Source organism: Pongo pygmaeus, chromosome 3, assembly GCF_028885625.2.
Source record: "Pongo pygmaeus isolate AG05252 chromosome 3, NHGRI_mPonPyg2-v2.0_pri, whole genome shotgun sequence".
NCBI lineage: Eukaryota > Metazoa > Chordata > Mammalia > Primates > Hominidae > Pongo > Pongo pygmaeus.
Genome location: NC_072376.2, coordinates 22,115,933 through 22,134,903, shown reverse-complemented (window position 1 = coordinate 22,134,903; position 18,971 = coordinate 22,115,933). Strand labels below are relative to the sequence as shown.

The 18,971-nt window shown below is 33.7% G+C and overlaps 1 long non-coding RNA gene across 2 annotated transcripts in view; it reads right to left on the bottom strand.

The window, feature by feature from the left end:
- LOC129035055 (uncharacterized) overlaps positions 1-16,963 on the bottom strand; it is a 373,137-nt gene extending 356,174 nt beyond the window's left edge. The window contains exons 1-2 of one of the 2 annotated variants that reach the window (XR_008502088.1): positions 16,885-16,963; positions 11,303-11,396 (exon numbers count right to left, since the gene is read on the bottom strand). This is a non-coding gene — a long non-coding RNA (uncharacterized LOC129035055). The remainder of the gene's footprint in view (positions 1-11,302; positions 11,397-16,884) is intronic. The other variant, XR_008502087.1, reaches the window with a different exon arrangement.
- Between the last annotated feature and the right edge of the window lie 2,008 nt (positions 16,964-18,971).

Here is an 18,971-nt window from a genome sequence, read left to right as displayed (position 1 = left end):
TTTCTCTCCCTTGTCTCCAATGGTGTCCCAAAGTGAACTTTATTTGTCAAAGGAACAAAACCAAATCTACTTTCTTGTTGACTCTTCATCATATCGAAAGATGCAGATGTGAACAACAAAAGAAACACTTGGCATGATCACTGCAAATGTGTGCATTCCAAAATACAGCTCATAAAAATCATATTTATCCCTTTGAGAGGAGACAGGCATAAAAGGGGACAAATACAAGGAGGAATTGTGGTGTTGGGTTATTTACATTTCTGATAGTCCTGAAATTATTAGATAGCTATTTTCTTGGATCTTTTTTCCCTATCAGCCACAGACTGTCTGTACATCTTGTGTCATAATTGCTATGAAAGGACCTTATTCCAAATGACATTCATTTCCAGGTTTTTATGCCTAAGCTCCTGGATGATCCTCATGTTTCAAAGTGATATAAGGGTATTCATAAACAGCGTTTTAGAACTCTATTCACTTATCTTGGCTAGGATAAATCAACACAGGTAGAGAGGTGCTGATTAAAAGCCATGCTTCAATGGAAAGTTATTTCAAAGCCAAAATTAATAGAAACCACTCAACTAAACAGATTTGGGGACTTAGGAACAAAACTGGCATGTAATAATACAAGAAAAAGACAACGGACTCAATCTCTTTCTCTCTGTCTCTCATTACTGTTCAGTACTATTAATAATACAACATTTACCTTTATATTCATGTCACTGATTGATAGCCTCTTTTTAATTCTATTTTTTCCAAGATGTGCTTGTTGAACAAAATTCTCATCACAATACTTTATTATTCCATAGAGAGCATAGATGGCAAGCTCTCTGAGTTATAATCATCCAACAGGTTTCTGGAATTAATTGGGTAATTCAGAAAGTCATCTCCTGCCTTAGGCTTGACTTACTCTTCCCTCCCTACAATATTCCACAGCCAACCTGCCTCTGTCTGTCCTAACTTTTGCCACCTCGACACTGAGTCTTGTCTCATGCCAATTGCTGCATTTCACTTTGAAATCCTTCCTTTCAAAAACCAAACATTTAAAGAATCATGATTTCAAAACACTTCTAAACTTCAACCAAAATAAGAGAAAAGGAAATCTTCCCATTTTCCCCTCCCCTTCTACTGACAGCTTGTCTTTCTCTATTTTTCATCCAAATGAGCAGAGCCCTGTAAATCTTGTCCAGAAGACACGGACTGAAAGAATTAATCAAACTGTTGTTTATGAGCTGCTCAGAGCAGATTAAATGTTGTGTTGACAACACAATTTGCAAATTATCTATCAACATCAACAGACATACAGCAATGAGCCAAGCCAATTGGATACCTTTGGACACAAGAGGACCATGTATTTCCTAGTCTTGATTCCAAAACTGAGTCCTTTTGAAGGAGTTTTATCCAACATTATTTTCAGTTTCATTGCTGCAGATGAGTTGCTTTACAATTTATTTTGGATAAAATGATAGTTTGATTTCTGCCACATGCAAGTTAAGTTTCCTGCCTATCTCACTCCAGACATCCCATAGTCCAATTCACCGCCAGATATTCATCAGATAACTGCCTCTTAAAAATGTCTATGGCAACCAACCGACAAAATCATCACAACCTCCTGGTATTCACAGCCTTCATTCTTTTGTTTGTAGTTTGCTCCCACACAACAAGTTCAATCTCTGTGACCAGTGGAACAGGAGAGAGGTGGTGGTGTGTCATTTCTCAGATTTGTTACATCTGTAACCTGTTCCTGTATGTGTCTGGGCAAAATTTCATTGTATTAAAATACCACAACTTGTTTACATATTTACCTATTAATGAATATTACCTTCCAGTTTTGACAACTATGAATAAAATTACTGTGAACATTGGTGTACAAGTCTTTTTGTGGGCCTATGCTTTCAAAAATAAACACCTAAGGGTGAAATTGGTAGGTCACAAGGTAATGTTTGCTTTCTATTATAAAAACTGAATAATTATTTCTCAATAATATCTTACAATCTAATCAACAAAGAATGAGAATTCCATTTGCTTCACATTCTTGCCAATACTTGATATTCATGTTCATTTGAATTTTAGCCACACTACTAAGTGAACTGTTCTCTTATAATGGTTTAATTTGTGTTTTATGATGCCTGGTAATACTGGGCAACTTTTCATGACTTACTGGCTATTTGGATACCTTTGTATACAAAGGTGTTTAAAGAGTTTATATAAAAAGCTTATTCAAGTCCTTTTACTCATTTTTAATTAATTTGCTAGCTTCTTATTAATAAGTTGTAAAAGGCTTTCATATATCCTGGATAGAAGTTTTTGTCAGAATTATTCATTTTAATTATTCTCCCAGTCTGTAGCTTAATTTTTATTCTTAATACTGTATTTTTAAAAACAAGTTTTACTTTAGATTAAGCTTCATGCAACATGCTTTATAGTGAGTGCTTTTTATTTACTATCCACGAAATCTTTGCCTTTCCCAAGGTTATGAACATTCTCTTCTATATTTTCTTCTAGAAGTATTAGCGTTTGATTTCTTGAAATAAATTGCAGAATCAACCTAACAATGCCTATTTTTAAAAAATTTTTCTGGGATTTTGATGGGGATTGCATTCAAACTAGAGTTCAATTTGGGAAGAACTGACATCTTAAAAATACAGAATCTTCCAATTCATTAATATGATGTCCCTCTCCATTTTCTAATTTCTTTGTCAGTTTCAATATTGTCATCTTTCAAGCCTTTTGTTACATTCATTTCTAGGTATTTTCATGCTGTTGCTATTGTTGTTATGTCATTATTTTATTTTTTAAATATAATAGACATTTAATTGATTTTGTTATAAATTTTGTATCCTAAACCTTGCTAAATTCATTTGTCAAGTCCAGAAAATTTTTTATAGATTGCTTAAGATTCCCTAATATTTTCTTTTGCTTACATAGTCTGTAAATAAAGGCAATTTTACATTTCTCCTTCCAAACTGGTACACGTATGTCACTTTAGCTTTTTCTTGTCATACTGGCAAGGACTTCCAGCATTATATTTAATGGAACAGACATTCTTGTCTTGTTCTCATTTGTAGAGAGAAATTTTTTTTGTGTTGTACCATTATGCATGACAGCAGTTTTAGAATTTTGAAGTGCTTCTTATTAACTCAGAAAATTTTCTTCTATCCTTAGTTGACTGATATATTTAAACTTGAATAGGTGTTGAATTTTATTAACTATTATTTTTGCATCTGTTATAATTACACATTTATATATCTGTATTTATATAACATAAACATCTGATATAATTATATTTTTTTCTTTTTTATCTGTTATGGGGGATTGCATTGATTGATATTCTTTTTAATGCTTAAACCAAACTTGCCTCCGCTTGGTCATGATATATTATCCTTTTTTAAAAGATTGCTATTTTCAATTTGATAATATTTTGTTGAGAATATTTGTGCCTATGTTCATGAGTGATATTAATATGTACTTTTCTTTTTTAGTAATATATTGTCAAATTGGGATATCACGCTTATGCTCACCTTATAAAATTTGTTGAAAAGCATTCTACTTATCTCTGTTTTCTGAAAGTTTTGTTATTATTGTTCCATAAAATTGGTATTATTTATTCTATAAACAGTTTATACTATTTACCAGTAAAATTACTTGGACCCTAAATTTTCCTTGGGTTTATATTTCTTATTATAGATTCAAATTTTATATATCTTATTACATATATATAATATATCTTATTATACATTCAGATATACAATTACTCAGATTTTTTAGTTCATCTTATATCAGTTAAAGTAAAATGTATTTTTTAAGGTATGTGACCATTTCAACCAAGTTATTGAATTTATCAGCATAAAATTCTTCATATTATTTATTTCCCATATTCCTTTTAATGTCTGTATGATGCGTAATAATATCTCGTTTTTCATTTATAACATTGATGACTTGTATTTTATTCCTTTTTGTCTTGATAATTCCAGTCAGGTATTTCTCAATTTTAGGAACCTTTTCAAAGAACTAATGCTTGGCTATTAATCTTCTCTATTGTTTGCCTGTTCTAATTCATTGATTTTTATTTTGCTTATTGTGTTGAATTTATTGTTGTTTCTAACTTTTCAAAGTAGAAAATTAGATCATTAACTTAAAATTTTCTTCATTCAACTACACATTTAATACTTAAAGTTCTACTCTAAGCTCTGCTTAGAGCATTCCCTCAAGTTTTGATTTGTTTTATTATCATTCAGTTTAAAATATGTTCTGATTTATCTTCTGATTTCTTCTGCTCTCCATGAGATATTTAGAAGTTTGCTATTTAATTTTCAGATATTTCAAGATTTTTTGATATATTCTTTTTATTGGTATTGAATTTAATTTTACTGTTGTCTAACATCAAATATCATAAGATTTCAATTGTTTGAAATGTATTGAGAAGCAGTTTGTGGCTCATTGTGTGGTACATTTTTATGAACATTATATATCAATATGAAAAGAATGTTTATTCTGCAGTTGTGTGTATAGTGCTCGGTAAATGTCAATTAACTTGGTGAACAGTGTTGCTCAAATTTTCTATATTCTTCCAAAACTTTTTCTACTTGTTTCATCATAATGAGAGAGTGTTGTTTACATTTCCAACTATTATTATGTATTTCTTATTTTTCCATTTGCTTCTGTCAATTTTTGCTTCATTAATTTTAAAGTTCTATTATTTGGTGTATACATCTTTAGTATTATGTCTTCCTGATGTACATCTGCCCCTTTCATTAATGTAAAATGTTCCTCTTTATCTCTATTAATATTTATAGTCCTTAAGCCTTTATTGTCTGATGTTAATATACCCAGCATAGCTTTCTTTTGATTTGTGTTCCCAGAGTATATTTTTTCTGTCTTTTGATTTTTAATCTATGTACATCTTTGTATTTAAAGTACATTTCCGACAGATAAACTCTGGCTGAGACTTATTTTTTATCCCCTCTGATAAACTTTGCTTTTAATTAGAATATTTAAATAATTTGATTTAGTGTATTCATAAATATGGTTAGGTTTAAGTCTATACATTCATGCTATTATTTTTCTGTTTCTCTCACCTGACCTTTGATTCTATTTTCTTCCTGTGTGCCTTCTTTTGAATTATTTAGTTATGTTTCATGACCTCTTTGGCTTATTAGCTACAATTATTTTATTTTTAGTTAATGTATTTATAGTATCCATTCTTTACATATCAAAATGTATTTAGAGTTAATATTTTCTCACTTCACACCTCACACTTCCCACATACTTCACACCCTTCATTACATCACTAATTACTACTAATAACTAATAAACTTCCCATTTTACATTTTACACTTCACAGTTTCTACTTCACAAATGTAACCCTTGCTTCCTTGTACCATTGCTGTCATTTATTTACCTTGATGTGCATTTTAACTCTGCCTTTAATATTATTTTTACATTAACTTATGACAAGAAAAATAATATTTTCTTTTATATTTTCCCATTTTGGTTCTCTTTCCTACCTCTAGAGGTAATTTTTACATTTCATATTATTTTCTTCTCCCTGAAGAATATTCTCTAGCATTTCTTGTAGTGTTAGTCTGCTGGTGATACACAGTCTCAGGTTTTTATTAATCTGAAAATGTCTTTATTTTATCCTTATTTTTAAAGTGTATTTTTGCCAATTCAAGTATACATTAAGAGTCTATTTTTGTTTTTGCACTTTTTAACATTTTAAATATGTCATTCATGGTCTTCTAGAGTCTGTTGTTTCCTGTGAAAAGCTAATAATTATTTTTATAATTGTTCCCTGTGTGTTATACATCTTTGATCTCTAGCTGATTTCAAAACTTTTTCTTTCTGTTTGGATTTTAGTAAATCTGATGTGCCTCAGTGAGGTCTTTCATCATATTTAGAAAACTGTAATGCTTGTAACTCCAATTAATATTGTCCATCAGATCCTTGTACATCTTTCAACGTTCTTTAAATTTTCCCCTTTCTTTTCCAAATTAAACAACTTCTATTTAATTGTCTCCAAATTTATTGACTGTGTATTCTTCCATATCCTATTTGCTATCAACCCATCCAGTTAATTTTTCACTTCAGTTAATGTATTTTTTTGTTCCAGAATTTTGGTTTTGTTTTTTGCGTAGTTTCAATTCTCTGCTAAGATTGCCTATATATTTATGCATTTAGGCATATTTTCTATTATTTATTTGAACATATTTCATTAATTCTTTGAAAATATATTAGTTGCTTTACAGTATTTGTCTGCTAACTCCAATATCAAGACATCTTGAATTTGATTTTTTTTTTTTTTTTTTTTTTGAGATGGAGTCTCACTCTGTAGCCCAGGCTGGAGTGCAGTGGCACCATTTCGGCTCACTGCAATCTCTGCCTCCTGGGTCCTGGTTCAAATAATTCTCCTGCTTCAGTCTCCCGAGGAGCTGGGATTAAAGACACGCGCCACCATGCCCAGTTAATTTTTGTATTTTTAGTAGAGACAGGGTTTTACCATGTTGGCCAGGATGGTCTTGAACTCCTGACCTCATGATCCGCCCACCTTAGCCTCCCAAAGCACTGGGATTACAGGCGTGAGCCACTGTGCCCGGCCTGGACATCTTGAACTTGATTTCTAATGTCTTGTTTGTTTTTCTTTACTTAAAGCTGAGCTGCATTTTTCTGTTTCTTTGCATGTCTAGCTATTTTTATTGCATACTAGACATTGTCAGTAATGCTGTAGAGATTCTGGTTTCTATTACTTTCCTCTGAAGGGTATTTATTTTTGTTTTGTTTTTGTTTTAATAAGCATTTCAATTAGAGGCTGAAATTGTATAGGCTTTTTCCCCCTGTAAACTGTGTAGGCTTGCTTTTGTGTGTTTTTAGATGGATCTGTAAAAAACTAAAGACATTTATTTAGTCCTTCTAATATTAGATCCTACCTCCAAACTATCAATTCTAAAGTTGTCATCAGAACTTGATTTGGGGTTGTCTAAGGCTGCTACAGAGTAGAACTAACTCTAATGTGTGGACTTTATTTTTGAGGGGAAGTCTCTCCTAAGGGGCCTTACTTTGGTATCTCAGTTATATTCAAAAGTGTTAATGAGATTTTTCTACTCTACATAGGCCAGAACTCTAATATTCCTTAGCACTATTCAAACTTTGATATCTCTGTTTTGCTATAAAATCCATAGCAGCTGCTCCCTGGTAGACCTGGGTAGTTTTCTTCTGTGTATGTGCAAATGAGCCTCAATCAGGAACTCATGAGGAGCCCTTGCCTTCACAGATTTGTATTTATCATAAACAGCCTCTTTGCCCCAATGTCTTTTCTTTCAGACTTCAACTGCTTCAGGGAGGGTTCCTATACTTAGATCTTAGCTTCTTTAGCTCAGCAGAAACTGTTCTTCTTTTCTTGGATTCTCCCTCCTCATACCATTGTTGGGGATTTGTTTCCGGCAAATAACCACAGAAATCATGCAGTTCCCTTTATACATTTTTATTTTTCAGGGATCATTGTCTTGTGCTGCCTATTGTGCAAAGCCTCAAACCCAGTAATTTATATGTTTTGTTCAGTTTTATTATTGTTTGTGGTTGATTATGGTGTAATGATGTAGTCTAGTACTTCATTATATTTTTAGTCTGGCTTTTAAATAAATAAATTCCAATGTAGATTATTCATGCTTGTGAATAAGGCTGTGAACCTCCTTTATACCACAAACCAGGCTAAACTTGGGAGTCAATGTAATGATTCTACCTACTTAGTATGATTCGAATTAGCCCAAATGCTTATCTCTAAATAATCTTTTACCCAACTGTGACGAATGAAACTTCTTGATATTTTCCCCCTTGGTTCAAAATTCTTATTATACTAATTTATTTAAATGTTAAAGTTAGCATAGGGACAAACTCTGAAATAGACATTAGTTAAAATTTAATTTGGCATATATTTTTGAGAATCTCCAAGTGAGTGTTACAGTAGTATAGTTGCAGAAAAGAGAGAAGACTACTTAGCGTCTCAAAAGCTCAGTAAAGTATGCTACAGCAATTTGTGAATTGTCAAATTCTACCCTAAAAGTGTTTGTTTCATATACGGCACTGTTTAAAGTATGCTTTACATTTGAGAGGAAGGGATGGAGAAAAGACAAAGTATTTCTCTGGCTTTTACCTATTATCAAAAATTAATTTATCAATATAGTTATTAGCCTAGAAAATCTGATTCTGAGGGAATAAAAGTCAAGCCTGTATCACTGAAGTGTGAAGAAAAGGGCTTTGTGGCATCAAAAATAACAGCAATGTTGAGAAGTGTCACGTAACAGAAACAGAAATACCTTAAATTTAGGCGCTTGTAGGAGCAATGAGGATGAATTACCTGCAAGTAGTCCTGATTTTCGATAGCTCACTCTGGCTAATTATTCATTTTTACCCTTACCTAATAAGCAACTAATAGATTGTACCAATATATAAGCTGTCATCAAGTGCCAAGCAGAATGCTAAGCACTTTGTATGGATTACTGTACATGGTTGGTACTATTTTTACTCATTATACAAAAGAAGAAATGAAAGCTTAGGGAGCAGTGGATAAATCTTAGGGTGGCCCTTACATTCCTTCCCTGCTTCCTGGTGCCTGTATCTTGTATAATCCCCTCCTTTTCATTGTGATCGAGACCTGTGACTTGTTTTTAACCAACAGAACACGTCAAACGTAATGAATCATTCCCATGATTACAATTTATTACATAATGCTCCATCTTGCTAACATACTCAATTTCTCTACTGGTGGCTTTGTAGATGCAAGTTGCCATAAATACTACAGGCATGAGAAAATTAATTTTGCCAACAACCTGAGGGAGCTTGGAAATGGAGTGTTTCCCAGCTGAGCCTCTCATGAGAACCCAAACTTGATTTAAACGTGAGTTGCAGCTTTCTGAGGCACTAGGCGGAGGACCCAGTAAAAATGCCCCAACTCTTTGACCCAGAGAAACTGCAAGATAATAAATGTATGTTTTCTTAAGCCACTAAATTTGTTTATTTGTTATGTGACAATAGATAACCAACACAAGAGGTAAGGTAAGTTGCTCAAGGTCACACAGGTAAGAAGTGGCAACATCAGTAACCAAATCAGACCTATTTGAATTCAAAGTGCTTGCTCTTTACTAATATTTTATACTACATTCCACTCCTCTGCTCTGCAGTACCCAATTTCCCATGAGTAAAATACTGGTGATGCCAAGAAGGTTTCCAATGCGATTCTAAGTTTCACGAAACTTTGAATTTTGATGTGAAATCTCCTTGTATTTTATGGGAGATAGGGGCAAAATCTCCACATATGAATAACAATAGCTGATGCTTAATTAGCATACTATGTATGAGGAACTGTGCTCTTGGAGATTTATGTCCATACTATGGTTTGGATCTGTGTCCCTACCCAAATCTCTTGCTGAACTGTCATTCTCAATGCTGAAGGCAGGGCCTAGTGAGAGGTGATTGGATCATAGAGGCAGTTTCTAACGGTTTAGAACATCCCCCTAGTGCTGTTCTAGTAATAGAATTCTCATGAGATCTTTACTTTTGTTTAAAAGTATGTAGCACCTCTCCCCCTTTCTGTCTTCCTCCTGCTCCTGCCAAGTAAAACATACCTGCTTCCCCTTTGCTTTCTGCCATGACTGAAAGTTTCCTGAGGCCTCCCCAGAAGCTGAGCAGATGGCCAGCATCTTGCTTCCTGTACAGCCTGTGGTACCATGAGCCAATTAAACCTTTTCTCTTTATGAATTATTCAGTCTCAGGTATTTCTTTATAGAAATGCAAAAACAAACTAACACAGTCCATTATCTCATTTAACTTTTTGGCACTTCTATGAGGTAGACACTATAATCATTATCTGTTCTAGAGAAAACTCTGAGTTATGGAGGTTATCAAATTAGTCAAAAAGTCATACAGCTACTAAGGAGCAAAGTAAAGATTTGAACTCAGGTCTATTTTATTCTAAGATATGGGATTTTCAATCAGAGAAATCTGCAAGCTGTTGACAGAGATTCTCATATGGCCTAGAAAATGAAAAGTGATGCAGGTTGAAATTGCAATTGTTAGTCTTTAATGTGATGTGTATGAAATTCTCTAAAGCAGATGGACATCATTTACTGACTACCTGAAGCATCAAACACTGGACTGGGTGCTAGAATAGTATTAATGTAGCCTCAAATTTCACCCATCTACTCTTTAATTATTTATTGACTTTCATCTGTGTTCCAGGCACACAATAGATACTGGGAAGAGAAAAAGAAAAGGTATAGTACAGGACTTTAAGAAGCTTATAGTCTATTGGTAGAGAACGACAAGTGAATTAATTAATTACAATTATGGCCCAAATATTGAGTCTATTTTCAAACTTTCTTGTTCATTGGCAAGTAACCAGAATCACTGCTGCCCAAATATGCAAATCTCAAATAACTGAAACCTTATTTAAGTGGTGACTTACTTTGAAAGCGAGGTATTAGCATTGCAAATATATAAAGTTATATCTGAATTTTAATAAAGTGACTAAAAAGAACAATGTATCCTTTAGGAGATATTTAGGAGAGACATCAAAATTTTGAAGAATTTGCTTTGTTTTTACAGAAAGAAGAGAAGGGCAGTATAAAATATCCTTATTTTGGTACAGCATATATATCTGGTTAGCTTAATCAGGGCTACCAATTTTAACAAATATGAATATCTGTCCCTGTAGAAGACACTGTAGTTCCTCCCAGTATTTTCTTTTTTTCATCCTTTCCCTATCTTGTAGCACCGTTGCTTTTTGGGTGGGTCTCAAATGACCTATGCATTCAGGATAGTTCCTTTGCCATGGCCATAAGGATGGTTCAGTCAGAAAACTACTGTTAAACTAATAACATGGATACAAAAGAAACTACCAGGAGTATTTGGCAGCCATTTCACTACCATGAAAGGAATCCATTTTAGGATGAGGGTGTAACAAGGAGACAAAACATGTAGTAGGTATTTCATGGCATTGTTGAGTACCTACATTAAGTCCACTTTATTTCTAATCTTTTGCATTGTGTAAATCAACAACTTCCCTCCTTGTTTAAGCCAATATAATTTGAATTTTCTCTTACAGACAACAAATATGGTTGAGAGTTATGAAACCTTAAGTCATCTATGTTAAAATAATCAGTTTTTCTGATATCTTTATCTGAATCATTTTTATGGTAATGGATGTCAGGTAAGAGTTAGCAAGTACAGATTGTTGACTTCTGAGTAGTGGAGACAACTCTATCAATCAGTAAGGTAGCCATCCTTTCAGGGAACCCCCAGTGGTCCTTACCTTCTGGTACCTGTGTCCTTATGTAGTCTCCTCTAACATGGAATCAGAACTGGTTATGACCAATCGCAGAAATGACAGCATGTGATTTCCAAGGCTAGGTCATAAAAGACATAAAAGTTCAACTTCAGTCTCTTGGGATTCTTTACCTTCACCATGAAGATTTAAACATCCCTATGGACTGCCTTACATGAAGAACTGAGTCCGGCCACTAACCCAGTATTAACTTGTCAGTAATATAATTAACCTACCTTGGAAGCAAATTCTAGTCCCAGTCAAGCCTTTAGACTGAAACCCCCCCGCTACTTGGGACCGCAACCTTGTGAGAATCCTGAGTTAGAAACACCAGTGAAACCATTCCTGAATTCTGAACCACAGACATAATAAACAATTATAGTTGTTTTAAGCTACTAAGTTTTGAGGTAAGTTGCTACACATCAATAAATAACTAATACAATCATCAGGGATTTCATAAGCATGTAGTTCTTAGGAGGAGGAATATAAAAATAATAAATGCCATTTTCCCGGTTACAAAGACTTCATAATTTTATTGGAAAGATAATAATAACACAAATAAAGCAAACACATTTCCTTTAATATAGTTGTCACTCAAAATGTATCATTAATTAACTAAGAGATCAATACACTATATGCTATTAACAGAGGCTAAATTATCTGGTTCAAGAAATAGCTATGATTAATAACAGTTGATCAGCTGCCCACAATTTCCTATAACTGAAAATTGTGATATATATATATATATATACACACACACATGCATAGAATATAGAAGCAGATGAATATAAATATGTTTTAAATTATGTTTAAAAATTAAGAATTACATTTTATGGTCTTTAATTCTTACAGCAGAATTTCAAAATCTCCTATTGTTTGACTGCTAGAAGGCTCATTAGTAACCACTTTACATTTTGAGGTTATGGAAACTATCCTAGGAGTGATTTGTAAGATACCACACAGGATGAGAGCTGATAGAGTGATCAATCAATAACCAATAATTTTATATAATTATCATGTAAAACAAAAGGTGGTTTGATCAAGACTCTTCACAAATATCTAAATATTAGGAAACAAAAATACACTTTGTCCCCTCAGATGGAAAATGCAGGAAACAGTATGACCATAGAATTTTGCCAAAGATTTACATCAATTAAGAGGTTAAAAACATGGTATTTCTCTCACCTACAAAGCAGCTACATAGAGCATAATGAAATAGGAATTAAGGGCTTCTTTAATACAAAACAAAAAAATTGATAAATAAGTTTGCTGGGTTCTGCAGTAAAATTACTTTAATATGTGAAAAATAAACTTCCATAATATGGTCAGCAATTTGCTGGAGGGCCAGGAACATCTAATGTCAATGATTTCATTAAGCTATTAGATTCCCTTTGATTAAAATTAACAATTGGTGTTACACCACCTGACAATGGAAGCTTTTCATCAGAGCAGCTAGTTAAAATACCACAGTGTTGTCTTTCTTATCACTGCTTCCATATGAAACTCGTAAGAATAGAGCTTCCTCAGTCCAACAGCTGGAAAACCCCACTTATGAGATAAGAGAGGTTTGTGTTCATCATGACAAAAAGTGCAATATTATGAAGGAATTTGTAGAAATAATAGGATCTACATGGAAATGCTGAGGACAATTTAACAAATGTGTCCAGACACTGACTTATGTTTTAAGCTCCTCTTCAAAACTGGGCATTGCATTTATGGCTGCTATCTAACTTATGCTTGGCTTTCAGCTTTGGATAATCACATGTAGCTATTCTTTCTCTCGCTCGCTCTTTTTCTGACAACAGAAATGACATTTAACAATCAAAACTCTGAGAAAAGAATTGACTACAGTCAGGTTTTCCAAATCTAATAATGATTCTTTTCTTCCTCCCTCCCTCCCTCCCTTCCTCCCTCCCTTCCTCCCTTCCTCCTTTCCCTCCTTTCTTTCTTTTTCAAAAAGATTTAAGGTTTCTTTTTAGCAGAAATAGAAACAACAACTTACCAGACAGCAGACCTAGTTATAAGCAGTTGATTTATACTGACTCACTTGAGCTTCACAACAACACTGAGAAATAGTTTGTTATGATCATTCCCACTTTACAAATAAGGAGAATCAACAACAGGGAAGTTGAATGACCCACCCAAGGTCATATAGCTAATAAGCCTTACCATCTGTTTCCAGATTTTATGTACTTGATACATAATTTACTAAAATACATATTCCTAATTTTTTCAAAAATTTTTAATGTGGCAGCAATCAAGAAATCAAAACTCAGGACAGAAATGCCTGAGTCTTTTGGGATAAAGTGGTATTTTTGGTCTGTTGTTTCATTTTTTAAAAATGGCTTCAATATAAGCACCGCAACCAGTTAGTGCAAACATATACAGTATATCCTTGAAAACATATGTGCAAATCCAATACTTTTATACATTAAATGATGTTTTAAGTAAACTAAGAGAACTATTGTTAAATTTACTTTTCTAAATAAATTTTAGAAATTCAAATTCCTATAGCTGGGGCTCATTTAAATTATGTCACCTTGTAAATATTTGTTTTTACTCACATAAAGGAGAAAGGAAGAGAGCAAACAAAAATTATAGAAGGAATGTCAAATTGTGAGAATAATTTTTAATATTATTATTGAATCATATAACCTTTGAATAAATAATAATTATGATAAACTGCTGACTGTAGAGAACTTTGTGGCTTACAAAAATGCTCCCAAATTTGTATGTCATTTAGATGCTCAAAATAAACCTGTCATAAAGAAAGTCCAAGCATAATTATAAAACACATTGCATCTGGGTAATCACTTGGCCATCAGCTCATAAAAGATCAGAAAAGCCTTTGCCCTGTTCACCCATTATCCCAGCTCTTAGCATAATTCCTGGAACATAGTAGGCACTCACTAAGTAGCTGCTAGACAAAGGAATTAATTGGTCAGTTAATGAGTTAATGAATAAAGGAGGGGCCCAGATTTTGATCTCTGACCAGAGTGCCAAAGAATGAAGCCCAGGTCTGCCACCTAAAAATGTTATAGATTTGGGCAAGTTTTTTTAAACATCTCTGAGTATTTATGAGAGTAGCAATAGAGCCTACCTCACCCTGAAAAGATGCAGATGCAATATATATTTGATGAATGAATGAATAATATAACAATTGAGTGAATTAAAACTCAAAATAAGTCTTTGCTTCCATGTGAATGCTCCTTCTATGACCTTCTCTTAAAGGTTACCCAGGAGACCTTTAAGTCCTGTAAAACCCACCCTCAGGAAACTTACTTAAAGCCATGTAGGTCACAGGCTGACCTAGACACTAAGTCCAGTCCTGGGTGGATCTTGACCTGATCCAGGGCCTCATCTCATGGTCAAAATAACTTTCATTGATGATTTCTTTAGGCCTTCTCTGACACTAATCTTACATTGCTGGAGCCACTTAACCTGAATCACAAAGATTGGAATTAAATTTAAATACCTTAGTTTTGTGGTTTTAAACTGTGTTCTTAGGAAATTGCAAGTTGCCTGAAGGCAAGGACAACTTCAGTCTTATTCCACAGGGCTTTTCATACATTTCCTGGCACCTAGTGGGTGCTCTGTGAATATCTGTTGAATGAATGGATATTTCAAAGGAACCTAGATGTCCACAGAGCAGCTTCAGAGTTTCCAAAATATTTTATTAAACATTCATTTAAAATATTTAATTATTTTAAAGGCTTTAAATAAATAAATAAAATAGTGCACATGCTCAAATGCACCATATTTCAAAATTTCATATATTGGATACCATCAATACAATAAATCATACAGTTACATGAACAAGTGTAGGCACTGACTTGAACAAAGTATTTTCTCCTATTTTTGTGCATTGTTTTATTCACTCACATAGTTCAAGTATCAGTTAAGCACCTTTTCCGGTCCAGGCACCATCTAGGTACTTGACATATATCAGTGAACAAAACAGACACAGATTTTTTTCCTTCATGGAGCTTACATGTGAATGAAGAAACAGATAATAAACAAATTGTACAGTTTATCATAAGAGAATACAGTGCCAGAGACTGGGGCAGTGTTTGAAGGATGGATATAGGCTGCAATTTTGATTAGGGTGGTCAGGGAAGGCCTTATTGATAAGATGACATGAGACCAGAGACTTGAAACAAGAGAGGGAGTTAGCCAGGTGGATATCTGGGGAAAGATTATTGGATGCCTACATGGAGAAAAAAAATATAAGCTAACATATGCTTCACATGATCAACAAATATAAATTTTTGGATAAAGATCTAAATATAAAATGCAAAATAAATAATGTTTGTAGAAAATAATATAGGAGAATAACTTCATAACATTGAGTTGGGAGGTTTTTAATAAGATATAGAAGCTCTATTTGTAAAAGAAGTATTAATAAATTTAACTATATTTCGTTCACGAAAATTATCATTAAGAAAGTTAAAAGACAGCATGAGTTGGAAAAAGATATTTTCATCTATATAGCTGACATAGAACTAATATCCAGAATAACGTAAAAGAACCTCCACAAAACAGTAAGAAATAGTGACAACCAAAAAATAACAAGCAAGAGACTTGAACAGATACTTCACAAAAGTGGTGTCCCAACAGCCAGTTGCCATTTGAAAAGGTGTTTATCCGGCCAGGCGAGGTGGCTCACGCCTGTAATCCCAGCACTTTGGGAGGCCGAGGCGGGTGGATCATGAGGTCAGGAAATCGAGACCATCCTGGCTAACACAGTGAAACCCCGTCTCTACTAAAAATAAAAAAAATTAGCCGGGCTCCTGTAGTCTCAGCAACTCGGGAGGCTGAGGCAGGAAAATGACGTGAACCCGGGAGGCGGAGCTTGCAGTGAGCCGAGATCGCGCCACTGCACACCAGCCTGGGTAACAGAGCCAGACTCCGTCTCAAAAAAAAAAAAAAAAAGTGTTTATCCTTGTCATAAAATAAATGTAAACTTAAAATGAATGGATTACTACCACAGGCCCACCAGAATGACAAAAAATTAAAAAGGTTAAAAATGCTAAGAATTTTTCAAGCATGTGGAACAACTGGAATTCTCAGGTACTGAGGGTGAGACTGTAAATTAATACATTTTGGAAAATAATGTGACATTATTACAGCTGAAGATATGTGTCCCTATGAGTCAGCAATTTTACGTCTCATATATGCCATTGAACTGTGTATACATAAAAATCAAGAGACATGTACAAGAACATTCATAATAGCATTTTTCAAAATAAAATATAAAAGCAAACCAAATCCCATCAATGACAGAATGGAAAAACAAACTGTAGTACATTTATACCATGCACAGCAATGAAAATGAACAAACTACTAGTACACATAACACACAGGTAATCACGCAAACATTATGTGGAGTAAAAGAAACCAGATACAAAGAATGCACAGACACAAAGACTACATAATTCCATTTAAACGAAGTTCAGGAACACATAAAACTGAACTGCTTAGAGATGCTGTATTAGTCCCTTTTCATACAGCTATGAAGAAATACCCGGGACTGGGTTATGCATAAAAGAAAGGAGGTTTAATGGACTCACGTTTCCACATGGCTGGGGAAGCCTCACAATCATGGCGGAAGGTGAAGGAGGAGCAAAGACACGTTGCATGGCAGCAGGCAAGAGAGCATGTGCAGGGGAACTGCCTTTTATAACGAAATCCTGAGACTTATTCACTATCACGAGAACAGCATACGAACAACCCGCCCCCATGATTCAGTTACCTCCCACTGAGTCCCTCTCACAACACATGGGGGTTATGGGAGTTACAATTCAAGGTGAGACTTGGGTGGAGACACAGCCAAACCATATCAGATGCATAACTGGTATATAAGCTATATAATGAAGAAATAATATAAAAGATCAAGAGAATGATTACCTATTGGAAGAGATGAGGTAGGTAGTAATTTGGAAGAAGCCAATGTAGGGCTTTTGAGATGCTGGAAATATCCAATTTGTTGATTTTGGTGGTTTTCATATGAGTTTTTAATAATTTATTAAGCTATTAATATCAACTTTTATTTTAGGTAATTTTTTGCTTGTGTTATATTTCATAACGAAAAAACCAAAGTCATTAGAAAAAGACTAAGGTATCAAGCAATTAAAAAATTGAAGAAGAACTAGAGATTATGAGAATAGAAAATACTTCTGAGGAATTCTGTTTCAAAGGAGAGCTAAGAAATGAAGCAGTAGCTATTTGAGGAAGTGATATCAAAAGGAGGACTGATGGGAGAAACTAATCCAGTAGAAAGCAAACGCAGGAAAAATAAAGGAGGATTGCTGCAAACAGGTATTTGAATAGGCAAAAGGGGATGGAATCTAGGGAACAAGTAGATAGGTTGGCATTAAATAGGAGCATGGCTGCTTCATCTATGAAATACGCAGGCTATAGTGACAACAAAAATTGAAAGGTGAGCAGATATTGACACACTACACATTCTGTCATCTGATAACTTCTATTTTCTCAGAGAAGTAGGAAGCACAGTCCTTGGCTACAAGTGAGAATGGGAAAACAGTTCACAATTGAGAAGAGAAAAGAAGGTGCAAAAAATAGTCCTCAAGAAAAGTAGAAGAGTGGACTGGGGAAATGTGGTATAACCACCAAGTAGTATTGTTCAAGTTAGTGGACATGAGTATAAAGTGAGAAGAGTCCATAAACTGTGTATTTTTTCTCCAGCCCTATCCTACTGCACAGATGCAGGTTTGGGTTTTATAATATAACATCCCCATACACACACATACAATATGCATATATATATACACACACTGAACTACATCAATTTATGTGCACATATACACACATATCTATATGTGCATTGTTTATTTTCTGTCTCACATCGTTAGAATGTAGGTACCAAGAGCCAGTTACTTTTTTCCATTATACATCACTCTGCCCACAGCAGGTAAAATAGTGCTGGTCATATAGGAGATTCTCAAAAAATATTTGTTGAATAAGTCATTGAGAACAGTTGTAAAAATTATTTGTACTTTTCTTTAGACAAAAATTTCTAATATTCTCTCAAACATCATATTTCATTTAAAAAAGGTATCTTGAGATTGCAAAGACAATGGAGTTAAAAATCAACCAACCAAACAGACTACTGCAACTACTTCTGTTTCAGTGACAATATTCACAATACTGTGCAACCAAAATAAAATATTCAAGTACATTAGATAATGAGATTGATCTGATATCAGCTGTCATCCATAAACACTGATTTGAAAATTTTGTGTTCAACAATAACTGCCTCATTTAGCTAATATGAAGGACTTCATAATAAATAAATATTAATAATTTAACTTGCAAAATAAAATTATACTGACAAGTGCAATCTTTATATATTACAATACTGTGTAACAGTTTACTTCAAAAAGCTTTCTGTTCATGTAAATTTTAAATTCACTACCTTGAATAATCATTAGAAAGACCAAGTGATCTGATATGACAATAAGATGAAACTTGGGTAAAATAACAAATACATTGGGTGATGAAACCAAAATTAAAAATATTTTGACAGAACGAAGCATTGTAATTAAATCTAGTGAGTTAAAATTTAATATGAAATAGTGTAAAGTTACTATTGGGGTTCTCTTATAAACAACTTACACAAGTAGAATACAGGGACAAC